Raw genomic sequence first — 16,432 nt, forward strand, 5'->3', positions numbered from 1 at the left:
ATCCTTTTAATCAATCATTTTCATATCCTTCTCCAATTTTTGAAACTCATATACCATTCAAATTCTTCACCTAATCCTCAAACTAGGGACAACCTTATGGGTTTTACATCACCTTTTCACCCATTATCCAAAACTGGGGCAACTTTGTGAGTTTCATATGTTCCTACCCATTCAAAATTGGGGTAACTTTGCTAATCTCACAAATCTTTCATTTGTACATTCAAAAGCCCATTCTCCAAAACTAGGGCAACTTTATGAGTTTCACATGTTTTCACCCATTCAACAAAATTGGGACAACTTTTCTAGTCTTACACAAAATTTTCATCTAAACATTCAAAAACCCATCCCCAAAGTTGGGGCACTCTTGTTGGGCCTCACATGATCTTGGTTTGACCTGACTTTCATAAACCCATATCCCAAAAATAGGGACAATTTTATGAGTCTCAAATGAATCTTTCACTCATACATTCATGACCCAAACCCCAATATTCATTTTCCCAAGCACTGAATTTGGGCAACTTATGGGTTTCTCATATTTCAAATTGACATTCACATATTACATTTCAGTTGATGATTATATGAGAAGTGACATGCCTAAGTGGCCATCCCGATCTCACCCAAACCCTTCCAAACATTTCTTACACTTTTGACCAGTCTCCAACATCAAGCATGCATACACTACTATTTCAATAGAAATTGTTGAGCACACAAACTTTATTTTGAACATTTGACTTTAGAATTTGTGACATCCATTGTGTAAAAAAAATGGAAAAAAATGAATCTTCATAAATTTGATGATTTCAAAGAGAACAAATTGACTCACCCAAAAAAATGTGTCATACTTTCATAATCTTTCATCATGTATAAAAAAAATCACAAGTCACTGTCATGTATATATCCTCATAAATTTTGAATTTGTTTTTCACGAATGTTTATCAAATCCACTTCCTTTAAAATGAAAAAAATCAACATGAATCAAAGTTTTCAATTTCAAATACAAAATTCACATCAATCATGTTTCTCTTGCATATCGGGTTTTCCATACTCTAATCCTTGTACAAATTTTCAAAACCTTGTTTGTTGTTTTTTATGTCATACTTTCAACACTATGTAAAGGTTTTAAAACCTTATTTCTCATTTCATAAGAAATGGACATTCATTTTTATCTCAAAAAAAAAGTTCAAAATTTCAAAACCTCAAAACTTCAAAAAAAAAATTCATTCAAAAACAATAACCAAATTCAAAACTTTCCAATTCGAAACAACCAAGATATTCATTTTTTGTCATTCGTGTCTCGACCCTCTGCTAGGCAATGTTCAAGCCCAATTAATTCTATCATTGGTGTCTCGGCCCTCTACTAGGCAATGGTCGTGCCCAATTTTGATTTTTCTACCATTGATGTCTTAGCCCTCTACTAGGCAATGGTCAAGCCCAATTCATTTTATCATTGGTGCCTCGGCCCTCTACTAGGCAGTGGTCGTGCCCAATTTTAATTTTTTGCCATTAGTGTTTGGGCCTTCTATTTAGGCAATGGTCGTGCCCAATTTTAATTTTTCTACCATTGGTGTCTTGGCCCTCTACTAGGAAATGGTCAAGCCCAATTCATTCTTTCATTGGTGTCTCGCCGCTCTACTAGGCAATGGTCCTGCCCAATTTTACTTTTCTACCATTGGTTTCTCGGCTCTCTGCTAGGAAATGGTCGTGCCCAATTTTAATATTCTGTCATTGGTGTCCCGACCCTCTACTAAGCGATGGTCGTGCCCAATTTTAATTTTCTGCCATTGGTGTCCTGGCCCTCGACTAGGCAATGGTCGTGCCCAATTTTAATTTTTCTGCCATTGGTGTCTTGGTCCTCTGCTAGGCAATGGTCAAGCCTAATTGATTCTATCATTGGCGCCTTTGCCCTCTGTTAGGCAATGGTCGTGCCCAATTTTAATTTTTTTCCATTGGTGTCTCAACCTTCAACTAGGCAATGATCGTGCCCAATTTTAATTTTTCTACCATTGGTGTCTTGACCGTCTACTAGGAATTGGTTGTGCCCAATTTTAATTTTTCTACCATTGATGTCTTGGCCCTGTACTAGGCAACGATCAAGCCCAATTCATTATGTCATTGGCGCCTCGTCCCTTTGCTAGTCAATGGTCATGCCCAATTTTAATTTTTTGCCATTGGTATCTCGACCGTCTTCCAGGCAATGGTCGTGCCCAATTTTAATTTTTCTTCCATTGGTGTCTTGGCCCTTTTCTGGGCAATGGTCAAGCCTAATTCATTATATCATTGGTGTCTCGGCCCTCTGCTAGGCAATGGTCATGCCCAATTTTATTTTTTCTGCCAATAATCAAAGTCAATTCCTACATCTCACATCATTCATCCATAGGGTTTGTACATCCTTTTCACGAGGTTGGTACACCTCACATCATCCATTTATAGGGTTGGTACACCCTTTACACAAGGTTGGTACACCTCACTTCATCCATAGGATTAGGATACCCTCCACGAGGTTGCGCAACCTCACTTCACTCTTCCATAGGGTTATGACACCCTACACGAGGTTACGACACCTCATTTCACTTCATCCATAGGGTTAGGACACCCTCCATGAGGTTGCGACACCTCACTTCAATTCATCCAAAGGGTTATGACACCCTCCACGAGGTTATGACACCTCAATTCACTTCATCCATAGGGTTGGTACACCCACCACGAGGTTGCAACACCTAAACAAATTCATCCATAAGGTTAGGGCACCCTCAACGAGGTTGTGACACCTCACTTCACTTCATCCGTAGGGTTGGTACACCCTTCACGAGGTTGCAACACCTCAACAATTTCAACCATAGGGTTACGACACCCTCCAGAAGGTTTGCACCTCTCAATCTCTCATCTCTTATATACTTTGTTCAAAATTTATTGTTGTTTCCTTTCTTCTTGTTCATTTTGCAACCCGAACAACATTAGTGTTTCTATCTTTACTTATCTTTTACAACGATAACATGTAAATAGTAAATTTTCATATCATCTAGTAAAATCTAAGTAAAGAGGGGCAATTGTCAACACCCAATTTTGTCCGAGTAAATAAAATTTATCACAAAAATAAATAAATAAAAAAGAATAAAAACTAAAAAAAATATACTATTTGTTTTATTGTTTGACCCCCACCCCCCCCCCCCCCCCCAAAAAAAAAAAAATTGAATTTTTAACTCTTAACCCAATGGCCGACAATAATCCTACACTTTTTTACTTCCTCACCACTTTTTTTTTCTTATCACACCCATTCTTCACATCACCTTCCACATCACCCTCCACATCACCCTCCACATCACCCTCCACATCACCCTCCACATCACCCTCCACATCACCCTCCACATCACATACATTTTTCATTTACTATTACATTTTTTATATATTTATTTTTATTCAATTTTTTTTCTAACTTTTCTAATTTTTCCACTTACCTTTCTTTATTATATTTTATTTCACCTTATTTTTCCACCCACTTTTTATATTATTTCTTTCACTTATTTTCCACATTAACTTTTACTATTTACTATATTTTATTTCACCTACTTTCTCCACCAACTTTTTATATTATTTCTTTCACTTATTTTTCACATTAACTTTTACTATTTACTATATTTTATTTCACCTACTTTCTCCACCCATTTTGTATATTATTTCTTTCACTTATTTTCCATATTAACTTTTACTGTTTCCTATATTTCATTTCACCTACTTTCTCCACCCACTTTTTATATTATTTCTTTCACATAATTTCCACATTAACTTTTAGTATTTACTATAATTTATTGCACCTAATGAAGAAAGGAGTAGACATTGTTATCAATAATGATACCTGGTTACAAGTTGTCAATCTCAAAAATGAAGGATGCATGTCACATCTACCTGATTCCTTACAAAACAGATGGACTAGGAAGACACAAATGTTCAAAGACTGCATGAGGTATCTAGGAAGATACAAGAAGGAAAAAGGATTTCTACACAGGTGTCTGGACAAAGAAGAGAAAATCATTGCATTCATCATTGGTCATGTTTTGCTACTTAGAAGATCTAGTTATGAAAAATTGACTTCAGAGGATATATATCTGCTGAATGCTATAATGTTCAGAATACCAACAAACTGGATAGTTGTTTTCAAGTGGGATATCATTGATGTTGGTGTAAATGACTGGTACGAACTACCCTATGGAGTGTTCATTAGCAAAATATTTTCTCTCAGTGGCATTAATCTCACTAGTGAAATCAAGGTCACTTGCGACAAAGATAATCAAATTGGTAAGGCAATACTAACATGTATTGATCTGAAGAAAACTGTTCTAGGTTGGATTTTCAGTGATATACAAAACTCAACCAATAATCAAGATGAATTACCTGACTCTAACAGTGAACAAAAAATATTACCATCTCCTATGTCTGAATTTGAAAAGTGTGTGGTAAATAGTTTTGAGAAGGTCTCCAAAAGAGCTAACCTGATGAAGAAATCTCTTATGAAAATGAATGAGAAGATGGATGAAATTATAGAGAATTATGTGGAAAGTTCTACATCGACAGAAGAATCTATAGATAAAGATGATGAGACTAGTGAAGAAAATTCTATGGAGTCATCTGAAACAGAATAAAGGTCTTGTGTTTACAGTCTAGTGTCATGTGTTTTGTTTGTTTGGTTTTAGTTTGTTTGTTTAGATGTTTTGACTGTTTCTTTTGTAGTAATGGCTTTATATGCAATATTTCTTTTGGTTATTCTGATTGTAATCATGGTTTAAGTCAATGAAATCAGAATTATTTCTATATTGAGTACCTGATTATGTTTGAATTAAGTCGATTGTGTTGTGTATGAAGTTGAATGCTTTACTGTTTATCATTGCATTCATACATTTACACAAACAGTTTATACCTTTAATAATTGTTGCATTATAATGATTCTAAAATGCTTGATCTGGAAAAGATCTTGAAAGGTTTTGCAAGAACATTGCTTCTAGATGAACTACTGGAGATCCAATTCATTTGGAAAGCAATGAAGTCGATTGTAATAGTGGATTAATTGATTACTGTTTAACATGGGTTAAAAGTTCCATGATTTGGAATTTGGTTATTCGGTTTATTGATCATATTCTGTTGATTGTTCTTTTTCAATATATCTCTGTTCTATAATTGATTGAAATTAATTGAGATATTATTGAGATTGTTGATTGATATTGTATCTATGCTTCATTAATGTGTTTACACAATTTCTGATATGATACAATATTGTCACATGCTCATACATGCTCTGAAATGTTCTGTGAATACTACATTGTGCATTTGGGTTTTGATGATAAAACATGCATAATGGCAAGGGGAGCATTGCATAGGATCTTAGATAATTTCACATGCCTACACTTAAGGGGATATTATATCTTTATCATGTGATTATCTGTGACAGGGGGAGCATCATTGTTTGATTAATATGATTTACTGATGCATCTCTGAATAACTGTTTGTCAGCATATCATTATCATAAGGCATACCTTTTTTTGCTAATGCACAAAGGGGGAGAATGCTGGGAGAATGCTCTGATATTCATTTTGAGCTCTGAGATACATTTTGTTTGCTCTAATATACTCTGATATGTTCTGATATGAATTGATATGTCTTTTGCTCTAAATAAAAAATGAGAATATTTCAACGTTTGCTCTGATCATTTACTGATCATTGGCTCTGATACATTTTTATATGATATGTTTTGATTTGTACAACGTGGTTGTTTATTAATCATGGTTGTGCATCATCAAAAAAGGGGGAGATTGTTGAGATTGTTGATAAGGGGAGCACTGATTTAGCCAAACCTTACAATCTCAAAGAACTTCTGGTTTTTGATAATGACAACATTATTAATAACAACATGTGTTGTTATGTGTTGTTTATGTGTTGCATGTTCATAGCTTTCATGTTTATGATTATTTGAGAACATGTGTGTTGATTCTGTCATTGCTGCAATTCACTGTGTTTTACATGAGATCTTATATGTGAATGCATGACATATGTTTTAGAAAAGGAAAACCACATGCATTTTTGTTTAACTTATAATATGTGGCAAAACAACAATTTTAAGTCGACTTCATTATGAAGTAAGTCGATTAAAACTCGTGGCTTTGCACACTTTTTCAAAGTGTGCTGTGAGTATTTTTGGAAAGAAAGTTTTTCAAAACTGCATTGAAGTATTACAAAGTCGACTGTATGCACAAGCTACTCGACTAAGTTAGTTATGTTTTGAAATTCCTTTAATGCTTGTGATGTCTAACGGCTATATTTTATATCTTTGACCAAACATTGATTGTGAGTCAATTGTATTAAATGCGAAAGCAATTAAGTTGGTTGAAGACCTCCTCTAGGTCTTTTACATGTTGTCATCCATCGACCGAACGGACTACCATGTTATCCACGTATACGTCCATGCACCAACCGATCTGGTCTGAGAAAATCCTGTCCATCAGGCGTTGGTATGTAGTTCTAGCATTCTTCAAACCGAAAGGCGTGACTTCATATAAAAAGTTGGCCTTGTCGGTAATAAAGGCGATTTTATCTTGATCTGAAGCGTACATAGGAATCTGGTTGTAACTAGAGTACGCATCCAGAAAACTCAACATCTTGTGGTCGGACGCCCCATCAACTATGGCATCGATGCTGGGTAGGGGATGGGAGTCCTTGGGACAAGCTTTGTTTAAATCCGTGTACTCGGTGCACATACGCCACTTCCCACTAGCTTTCTTGACCATGACCACGTTGGCGAGCCAAATGGTGTATGTCACTTCCCTGACAAATCCGGACTCCCTCAACTTACTCACTTCTTCCTCTATAGCCTTCAAATTTTCTTCTCCCACTCTTCGCTTCTTCTGGGCAATCGGTCGGGATTCTCTGGATAGGGCTACCTTGTGCGACATGACCGAGGGATGGATTCTCGGCATGTGGGCGGCCGTCCAAGAAAATAGGTCCCTATTGTGCCATAGGACCGACCTGATCTATTTTTCCATCTCGAATTCTAGTCCCCTAGCCATTATTGTGGTTTGGGAGTCATTTTCCCAACTAAGACTAGTTGTGTTTCTCCCAATGGTTCTAGCCGGTCTTTGGTATTTGTTCACGGGTTGAGGTCCGCCATAGCCACTTCTGACCTATTGGTTTTCCTCCTGGCTGTCTTGGGTGAAGTTTTAGGCCAGTTGCGTAGCATTCTTTCGTTGTCCTCTAATCTGCCTGTGTTGAGATTGTTGATAAGGGGAGCACTGATTTAGCCAAACCTTACAATCTCAAAGAACTTTTGGTTTTTGATGATGACAACATTATTAATAACAACATGTGTTGTTTATGTGTTACATGTTCATAACTTTCATGTTTATGATTATTTGAGAACATGTTTGTGTTGATTCTGTCATTGCTGCAATTCACTGTGTTTTAATGAGATCTTATCTATGAATGCATGACATATGTTTTAGAAAAGGACAACTATATTCACTTTTTTTGAACTTATAATATGTGGCAAAACAACAGTTTTAAATCGACTTCATTATGAAGTAAGTAGATTAAAACTCGTGGCGTTACACAAACTTTTTCCAAGTGTGCTGTGTGTATTTTTGGAAAGAAATTTTTTCAAAATTGCATTGAAGTATTACAAAGTCAACTGTATGCACAAGCTACTCGACTAAGTTAGTTATGTTTTGAAATTCTGTTAATGCTTGTGATGTCTAACGGCTATATTTTATATCTTTGACCGAACATTGATTGTGAGTCAATTGTATTAAATGTGAAAGAAATTAAGTTGGTTTGACTGCTACTAACTATTATAACTATCTGAGTATAATCAACTCTATTAGTAGCATAGTCGACTTAGGAGCGCTAGTTTTATGGAAAACTATATATAGACGCGAATTTTATTTCTGAGGAGACTTTTGTGAATCTAACGTTTTGATTGAATTGTTTCAGATTATTGATCTTTGGTAGAACGTGCTAAAGCTCCACGAATCCATCAAGAAAGACCAAGGTGTTCCTTCTTTGGTGATTGCTTGATGAGCATTAATTTGTGCGCATTGACTGATTGGTCAACCTGCACTTGTGGTGCTGATACGTGATAAACTTCTTCTCTCAATCTTGTGAAGATTGTGGTTGCCCTGTTGTGACTACAAGAAGATAATGTGTGGCGTTCTGGAGTTTGAGGATTGTTCAAAGTGATTAAAGACTGAAGGAGAGGGGACATCTTGCTGCTATTCTTTGTTTGTCTATGCCTATATTTTGATTAGGGGGTTAGAGAGGTATTTTATATTTTGACGTGAAGGTCGCTATAAAAGCCTTGTTGTAAAAACCTTTATTATTATAGTGCATTTGCTTCCGAGGATTGGTAGAACACTAGATGTAGGCAGTTTGGCCGAACCAGTATAAAAATTTGCGTTTGAATTCTCTATCCCTCCACTGTTAATTCTGTAAGTCGACTTTACTTTTCACGTAGTTAATTATTTTCGCTGCACTTAAAAAATCTTATTCCTTGCGATTCAAGAAACTTTTGAAAGATCATCCTTTTGTGAAAAAGATTGTTAAAAGACTTTGATTTTTGTGTTTCACCAATTCACCCCCTCCCCCTCTCGGTATTGAAACTAAGCCATTCTATTTTCAACAGCCTGGACTGTGCATATCAATCCCCTAGTAAGGTGCGGGGTTGATACGATAGCTCCAAAGGCGTTCAAGCACGACCGTCCTATGAGGACATTGTATGAGGTGTTTGCCTCCACTAATAGAAAACATACTCGCTTCTCCTCATTGTCCCGATTGATCCCGACGCGTGTGCGCAAGTTCACGTAGCCCCAGGTGTTGACCCTTTCGCCCGCAAAACCCACTATTTGATCGTTGTAGGGGACGATCAGGTCATCTGAGATATCCATCTTCTGGAATGTCTTCAAGTAGAGGATGTTCACCGAACTGTCTTAGTCGACTAGCACCTTTCTTATGCTTGTCGCAACTGAAATCGCGACGGGGAATGGCTGGCGCAACTCTTTAAAACTAATTAATGATTTGAAAATACGAGTTTGGAGACGTTACCATAGTTTATTCTGGAAAACTACGGAAAAACCATAGAATAAAGACATGGTCTACGAAATCAGAGTTTTGAGTTCGAAAGTCGGTTACACATAGGGAAGGTGTTAGCACCCTACAGCTACTGATTGAAAGTAGTACCTTTAATTAAACGTGCAAGGTTGATGTGGTTTTCAAAATGGTTATTTTCCCCGGAAATAATAGTACAAGACAATAAAAATGGAAGAAAAATATTTTTGGAAAATTGAGAAATTGTTTGGAAAATTTATTTGGAAAATGATTAAGGATAATTTTGGATTTTTTGGGAGATGAGCCTGACAAGGCATTGCCTTGCTCCTACGTATCTCCATTTTTTTATGGAGAATCAAGAATCACATAGTTCTGACATAGATTAAATGCATCAAAATTTGATATATTTTTTAGCTTTTTGGAGAACTTATATATTTTTTGTTGGTATTTTGATATAATATTTAGATTTTGCGTAATAAGCACTAGGCTGATCGCACGAGTACTCATTCGAATTTTTGGTTTGTTTTATTGTTTTGCGTAATGAGTACTAGGTTGATCGCACAAGTACTTATACGACTTTTTGGTTTATTTTATTGTTTTGCGTATTGAGTACTAGGCGGATGATGGCATGAGTACTCATACGGCTTTTTATGGTTTATTTTATTTTTTTTTGCGTATTGATTACTAGGCGGATGATGGCACGAGTACTCATACGGCTATTTATATTATTATTTATTTTTATATTTTTGATCATTTTGATTTATTTATTTTTGAATTATTTTTTTTAAGAAGAGATGAGTTGAAAGATCTATTACACACAAATGTAAAAAGCATAAAATAAAACAAATGTTGTAGAAAACAAGATAAATTTACAAACATAAAAAAATTATTAAAATGCATACATAAAGGGAATGAGAAGAATATGTGTACCTTGTTGAGGATTTGAATAATTGAGGAAAACCTTACTTGCAATAAGTTTGTGAGAAGAGGTAGATGAAAGGTGAAAAAGATGAGCTTGGAGTAGAAATGTGGTATGAGTTTTAATGTGTATAGAGGGATTAGGAAATGGTAAAGTGTGAGAGAAAAATGAAGTAGAGTTTTGGGATGTAATGAGGAAATTTTGAGAGAGAAGAGATGGATATTATATAATTCAGTGTGAAAAAATGGAGTGAAGAATGGATGAGTATTTATAGAGTTAAGGATGGAGAAAGTATTAAATAAAATATAATTTTTTTTAAAAGTGAGTGGAAAAATAGAAAAAGTTAAGGTGGAAAATAAGTAAAAGAAATAATATTATTCTTTTACTTATTTTCCACCTTAACTTTTTCTAGTTTTCCACTCACTTTTAAAAAAATTATATTTTATTTAACACTCTCTCCATCCTTCCGTTAACAACTTTCAGTTTGTTATAAAACACAATTACCACATTCGAGTAGCAGTCACCCTTCATTTGAACAAAGGTGCGTAAACCTTGATGATCAAGTTTTTCTGGAAATGTGAAGCCTTCAGTTATGGAAAGAGATAGCTCAATTGATTTGTGTGGAACCTCTTCCTTGATATTCTTCCAACATATATATATCTTTCTCTAGCATCGCTGTCACTAATCCACCCTGAAGGACTTGCATTTCTTTCGGATGGAGGAACACACTTTGATGGAAGCTACTCCAGGATGCACAGAAGAAGCTCCATAATGCAGAGAACTGGCAGCGGATTGAATGAATCAGTGGAGTTACGAAGTGCACGTAAGGTGTTTGTGAATATGCTGGAGGTGTTGAGTGGCTGTATTTGGTAGAGTTCTAGCTCAGTAGGCTTTCTAATGGGGAAAGAAGCTAGAGGAGGTGCAAGATAACAATGCACAAGGTTGAACTTGACAGTAAAAGTTGAAAATTGGCAACATTTCCTTACTTCAAATCAAGTTACATTTACAAGTGATGAAGCTCTCTATTTATAGAAGAAGGAGAGCTTCTAAAACGTATTGTGCAAGTTATTTTAAATGTGCACATGCTGTAAAACAGATGGAGGAAGCTTGGGAAGCAAGCTATAATTGCCAACTCAGCAAAGCAATTGAAGAAGATGGAGTTGTTGTCTTTGGTGTTGAACGTAGTGCAAAGGCCATGGGCACCAACCATCCATTTGTGTTTCTTTGGTTTTCTTACGTGGCAGCCTTTTTAAGTTGCATAGACATGGTTCCTCCCTTTTATTAATATTCTACAAAAGCAATGTAAAAGTATTTAGCAAAGAGAAAGAGAACTTAGTAAGTAATACTCCATAAGAGTAAGGTAGTGAGTGCTCCCTCTTCCTCTTGGATTCTCTTAGACATGGCTCTTGTTAAAGGTCCTATGTTAAGCTTAGATGGTCCTCCATCAGTCCCTCCCTCTTGAAAAAGATCTGTCCTCAGATCTTGGGAATCCTGTTGGGCATCTCCTGTGAAAGGAATTAAATCACAAATGTTAAAAGTAGGACTGACGCCATAACTTTCAGGAAGGTCTAATTGATATGCATTATCATTTATTTTCTTGACCACTTTGAAAGGACCATCACCTCTTGGGCTTAATTTGGATTTACGTTGAGAAGGAAATCTTTCCTTTCTCAAGTGAAGCCAAACTAAGTCTCCCTCTTTAAGGATTACTTGTTTTCTCCCTTTGTTGTTGTAGTCAGAATATTTTTGAGTTTGTTTTTAAATATGGGTTTTAACCTTTTCATGTAACTTTTTGATAAATTCCGCTTTAGAAATACCTTCTTTATGAAGAAAAGAAGATGAATCTGGAAGAGGAAGTAAATCAAGAGGTGTGATACGGTTAAAACCATAAACAACCTCAAAAGGAGAAAGTTTAGTAGTCTTGTGAACTACTCTATTATAAGCAAACTCTATATGAGGTAGATGATCATCCCAATTTTTAATATTGCCCTTTAACATTACCCTTAATAGAATGGATAGAGATCTATTTACTACTTCTGTTTGCCCATCAGTTTGTGGGTGACATGTAGTAGAAAATAGTAGTTTAGTTCCTAGCTTGGCCCAAAGTGTTTTCCAAAAGTAGCTAAGGAACTTAACATCTCTATCAGAAACTATAGTTTTGGGTAAGCCATGTAATTTGACTACTTCTTTGAAGAAAAGTCTTGCTATATAGCTAGCATCATCTACTTTGTGGCAAGGTATGAAATGAGCCATTTTACTAAATCTATCAACCACCACAAAGATTGAATCAAGCCCCTTTTGAGTTCTCGGTAGACCTAGGACAAAATCCATACTAATGTCCTCCCAAGGGGCGCTAGCTATTGGAAGAGGAAGATAGAGTCCATGAGGCATGACTTTAGATTTAGCTTGTAAACAAGCTATGCAACTAGAACAATGCTTTTGAACATCTATTCTCATGTGTGGCCAATAAAATTTTCTTTTTAAAGTATGAAGAGTTTTATCAACTCCATGATGGCCCATGAGTCCTCCTCCATGACTTTCCTTGATAAGAAGCTTTCGAATGGATCCTTGGGGTATGCATAGTTTTCCTTTATTAAGAAGATACCCCTCAGAAATATAGAATCCGTCGAATGGCTTCTTAAGACAAGATGCATAAGTGGATGCAAATGTAGGATCAGTTTCATAAAGTTGCTTAATGTCATCAAAACCTAGTATTTGTGATCCTAAAGTAACTAACAATGCATGACGTCTAGATAGAGCATCCGCAACAACATTAGTACTCCCCTTTTTATGTTTGATGACATATTGAAACTGCTCGAGATATTCTATCCACTTGGCATGTCTTTTGTTCAGCTTTCCTTGCCCTTTAATATACTTGAGAGATTCATGGTCAGTATTGATAATAAATTCTCTAGACACCAAGTAATGCTCCCAAGTTTGCAATGCTCGAATAAGGGCATATAGTTCTTTGTCATAGGTAGGATAATTCAATGTAGGTCCCCTGAGTTTTTCACTAAAATAAGCTATGGGGTGACCTTCTTGTATAAGGACAGCTCCTATTCCTACCCCAGATGCATCACATTCGACTTGAAAAGCTTTGGAAAAATCAGGTAAATGTAGAATGGGTGCATGTGTTAACTTATGCTTCAAGGTCTCAAAGACTAGACTTTGCTTTTCATCCCACTTGAATGACACATATTTCTTTAAAAGTTCATTGAGGGGAGCAGCAATAGTAGAGAAATTTTCTACAAATTGTCTATAGAAACCTGCTAGACCTAGAAAACTTCTTACTTCTCCCACTGTTTTCAAGACAGGCCACTCTTGGATAACGTTGATTTTGCTAGGATCAACATGTACACCTTCTTTCCCAACTTTGAATCCTAGAAAAATGACACTCTCTTGACAAAAGGTACATTTGTCAAAGTTGGCAAATAAGTGATGTTGTCTAAGTAAAATCAAAACTTTCCTCACATGGTGAAGATGTTCTTTAAGACCTTTGCTATAGATTAGAATGTCATCAAAGTAGACTACAACAAAGCTACCGATGTATTCCTGAAGGACATGATTCATTAGTCGCATGAATGTACTAGGAGCATTGGTTAAGCCAAAAGGCATGACTAACCATTCATAGAGGCCAAATTTGGTCTTAAAAGTGGTTTTCCATTCATCTCCTTCTTTGATTCTTATTTGATGATATCCACTTTTAAGATCAATCTTGGTGAACATGTTTGCTCCATGTAACTCATCTAACATATCGTCCAACCGAGGAATAGGGTGCCTATACTTGACTGTAATGTTGTTGATAGCCCTACAATCTGTACACATTCACCAAGAACCATCTTTCATTGGGACTAACAACACTGGCACGGCACAAGGGCTAAGACTATTTTGTATCCACCCTTTTTCCAATAAATCATGGACTTGCCTCTCTATCTCTTTGGTTTCTATAGGGTTAGTCCTATAAGCTGGCCTATTGGGAAGACTAGCTCCAGGGTTCAAATCAATCTGATGTTCAATTCCTGGTGGTAAACCACTTGGAACCTCTTTAGGAAATAAATCATCAAATTCTTTCAAAAGCTTTTGTAACCCTTTGGGAAGATAATCAAGTGGATGATTTATGGAAACAAGTGCCTCTTTGCAATAGAGAAGAAAGTGAGGTTGTCCAAGAAAAAGATTTTTAGATTGTTTTGTTGGGACAACTACATTGGTTGAGGCACTTTCTAACAAACTCAAATTCTTCTCTTTTGAAACTGTTTTATTTTTGAGCTTTTTCTCACCATCCAATTTTTTTTAAGTATTATTTGATCCTCTCATACTTGTGATGGTGTAAGAGGGCTCAAGATAATCTTTTTGCCTTTGTGTTGGATGGTGATCTTTGTTGGTGACCCCATCATGCAATGCTTGTTTGTCATATTGCCAAGGTCGCCCAAGTAAGATGTGACCTGCTTCCATTGGAACAATATCACAAATGATTTGATCTTCATACTTGCCTATGGAAATTGGTACACTTACTTGTTCCTTAACAACTATTCCTTCATCCTCTTTTATCCATTGAAGTTTGTAAGGGTTAGGATGAGGAGTAGGAGTTAAGCCTAGCTTTTCCACCATTCTAAAGCTACAACAATTACAACAAGAACCATTATCCACAACCATAGAACAAGTTTTATCAAAAACTTTGCAGTGTGTGTGGAATAGGTTTTCTCGTTGAGATTGTTCTAACTCAACATGCTTTGCTTCAAGGAGTCTCCTAACCATAAGAAGATCTCCATCACAAGGTGGAGCTTCATGTCCCTCTTCAGATGAGGACAACTCAGACGCACTGGAGGTTGATACCTCACTATGATTTTCATGCTCAAGGATATAGGTTGACTTTTTGAAGTGACACTCAGTTGAATAGTGTCCTCTAGCCCCACATTTAAAACATCTAGTCTCCCTACCCTTGGGATCTCTAATTTGCTCTCTTAGAGGCCGTTGTTCCTTTCCTTTAGAGTTCTCTTTTTCTTTTCTTAGCTCTCTATCCTTGCTTTTGATCTTATCTTTCTCTCGTTCTCGCTCTCTCTCTTTTGATTCTTCATATCTTGGAAAACTACCCTCCCTCTTAAGATCTCTCCTATATGAAGATGTAGTAGGGTAGGATCTATTTGTGGAAGCTTTTCTTCTATTTTGTTCTTCCACTCGCACACATAGCTGGACAAAGTCATTTAGATCTAAGTAAGGTAAGAGTTCAACCTTATCTCTAATCTCATAGTTTAATCCACTCTAGAATCTAGCTATGGTGAATCGCTCCTCTTCTTTTATCCCAGCTCTTAACATGAGTAATTCTAACTTTTGTCGGTATTCCTCAACACTCATGTTTCTTTGTTGAAGTCGATGGAGCTTGTCCATGACTTCTCTAGCATAATAGGCTGGGACATGCCTTATGTGTAAGGCTGCTTTCAATTCATTCCAGTATTGGATGGTGTAGTCGCCATGCATCTTTTGATCTCTTATGATGGATGTCCACCAATAGAGGGCTGCTCCTTGAAAGGTCAAAGTAGCTAAGGTCACCCGCCTCCTATCATCTATGTGGTAGCACTCAAAAATCTGTTCAACCTTCATCTCCCACTCAAAGTATTCTTCTACATTGTCTCTTCCAAAGAAGGGTGGGAGGTCAAGTTTAGGTTCCACAGGATGGTCTCGATGGTTATGATGACGCCTAGGAGGGCGTTGATAGTGATCATAAGGGTGATAACTATGGTGATCACTATGTTGGAAATGATCATCATGATCATGGTTTTGCCTATGAGAGTGATCCCCTTTTGAATGCCCTCTTTGAATGAGAGTAAAATTGGCTACCATTTGCCTTAGTTCATGTAACTCAGCCTTGGTTCTATTGAGCTCTTCTCTCAACTCTATGTTGTCCTGATCATGATTGGTGTTACCTTGAACACTAGAGTGACTCATGCTTGTGAAGTAGAGAAAGTGTTTTCACAAAATTTGAAAGCCTTGCACAAGTATGAATCAAAACTTTTGGAAAAGAGGATTTGTTTGTATTTGGTGAATGACTTCTATAGAGATTCTAAAGGTGAAGAAACCAAATAGCTCCCAGGAAGGAGAGGTGAGTCACAACGGACAAGCTTAGAAACCTTGTCCTTCCTTAGCTAGAGTGTCTCTTGACGTTTCTGACCCAAGTTTCTAGATAGAAGTCTTTCAAAACCTTTTGGAATGTAACGATGTTATGCCCCTAATAAACCAAACGAAGGCTTGTCGATATGGTAGCACACCTAGCTATCACGGAGACGTAGAACACAAATATTCAACAAGCAAAAGAAAGGAAGTATGAAATGAATGGAAAAAGAAAAACGACCCTAAGTGAAAGTGCAAATGACACTTGGAGCCACTTGACACACTTCCACACTAAGATGCGCAACTAGACTACTACAATGTTTAATG

General features: G+C 36.5%; 1 pseudogene; it reads right to left on the reverse strand.

Moving 5' to 3' along the window:
• Positions 1–14,609: 14,609 nt before the first annotated feature.
• On the reverse strand, positions 14,610–15,943 carry LOC148195087 (uncharacterized; annotated as a pseudogene).
• Positions 15,944–16,432: the final 489 nt, after the last annotated feature.

The sequence above is a fragment of the Vigna umbellata genome, chromosome 7 (genome assembly GCF_029865625.1).
Source record: "Vigna umbellata cultivar VRB3 chromosome 7, Vumbellata_1.0, whole genome shotgun sequence".
NCBI classification, from domain to species: Eukaryota; Viridiplantae; Streptophyta; class Magnoliopsida; order Fabales; family Fabaceae; genus Vigna; species Vigna umbellata.